Here is a 1834-nt window from a genome sequence, read left to right on the forward strand (position 1 = left end):
TGGTGTCGAATAAATCTGTGTCGAATCGAGCGGTGTCGAATCGTACTGTGGTCAATAGAGTATCACCCTTCTCTAATATCATTCTCTTCTATTCCATATTTTTATTTATTTTATTCAACAATTTTATAGGATTATTCCCCTACGTTTTCACAGCCTCAAGACACCTATCTTTAAGATTATTATTATCTCTAAGGCTGTGAATTAGAATTACCACTTATAGATTAATTAATTTTTTTAATGAAATAATAGCACACCTAACTCCGTCTGGGACCCCATCAGTATTAATACCATTTATAGTTATTATTGAATCAATTAGATTAATTATTCGTCCATTCACCTTAGCAATTCGATTAACAGCTAATATAATTGCAGGTCATCTTCTCCTAACTCTTCTTGGATCAACAGGACAGGAAATCTCTTTTTTTTATTATCTTAGCTATTATACTAATAAGACAAATTCTATTATTTATTCTTGAAATCTCTGTATCATTTATCCAAGCTTATGTATTTTTAATCTTATCTGTACTTTACTCTAGAGAATTATGTGATAAATAATCAACCTTTCCATCTAGTTTCACAAAGACAATGGCCTGTTCTCACTTCTTTAAGAATTTTAAATAACTTTATTTCCATGGCAGCATGATTTAATAAAATCAACACATTAGTATTACTCTCAATTCCTTATACAGTAATCTGTGCAATTCAATGATGACGAGATGTAGCCCGAGAGTCCACTTATCAAGGATTCCATACCCTATAAGTTTATAATGGATTGCGGTTAGGTATAATCCTATTCATCATATCTGAAGTTTTATTTTTTGTATCTATCTTTTGAGCTTATTTCTACTCATCTTTATCTCCATCTATAGATATTGGACAATTATGACCTCCCCTTGGAATTAAATCTTTTAACCCTTATGACATTCCTTTATTAAATACAATTATTCTAGTATCCTCGGGTATCTCTATTACTTGAACACACCACTCAATTCTTAATAGAAATTTTACAGAAAGAAAAACAAGATTCTTAATCACAATCTTACTCGGAGTATATTTTACATGCCTTCAAGCTATTGACTATTTAGAATCCCCTTTTACTATTTCTGATTCAGTTTACGGGTCAACATTTTTTGTAGCCACAGGATTCCATGGGCTACACGTCATTATTGGAACCTTATTCTTAATAGTATGTCTCAATCGACTTATTATAAACCATTTTTCTCCTTCCCATCACTTCGGATTTGAAGCAAGAGCATGGTACTGACACTTTGTTGATGTAGTGTGATTATTCTTATTTATCTCAATCTACTGATGAAGATATTAATAAACTTATATAGTATAAATAAAATTACATTTAACTTCTAATTAAACAATTTAGCCATTAAACTAATATAAGTACCCAATGATCACCATTCTTATAATAATAATAATCTTATTAATCATTCCTATGGCCCTAATAATAATTAATCTAATATTAACTAAAAAATCACAATCACGAGAGAAGAAATCCCCTTTTAAATGTGGATTTGACCCTTTATCTGTAAGACGAATCCCTTTGAGAAGACAATTTTTCCTTATTGGTTTAGTATTTCTAGTATTTGATGTAGAAATTACAATACTTCTACCCCTTATTTTTTTATTAAATTATTACAAAACTATTAATACTATTACAATTATAACATTTTTCATCTTAATCTTAATTATAGGAACCAATGAATGAATATAACGCCTTACGAGCCGTTCTCAAAGTGTTGAGCGAGAACTTATACATGTGTATATATATATGTATACACATGTAACGAATTCACTTGTAAATTTTTACAAGTGAGTTTTT

At 29.6% G+C, this 1834-nt stretch overlaps 1 pseudogene; it reads left to right on the forward strand.

The window, feature by feature from the left end:
• The first annotated feature begins 536 nt into the window (after positions 1–536).
• On the forward strand, positions 537–1312 carry LOC109863066 (annotated as a pseudogene).
• The last annotated feature ends 522 nt before the right edge of the window (positions 1313–1834 follow it).

Source organism: Pseudomyrmex gracilis, unplaced genomic scaffold (assembly GCF_002006095.1).
Source record: "Pseudomyrmex gracilis isolate BER0280 unplaced genomic scaffold, ASM200609v1 scaffold_3056, whole genome shotgun sequence".
In the NCBI taxonomy this organism is placed as follows: Eukaryota; Metazoa; Arthropoda; class Insecta; order Hymenoptera; family Formicidae; genus Pseudomyrmex; species Pseudomyrmex gracilis.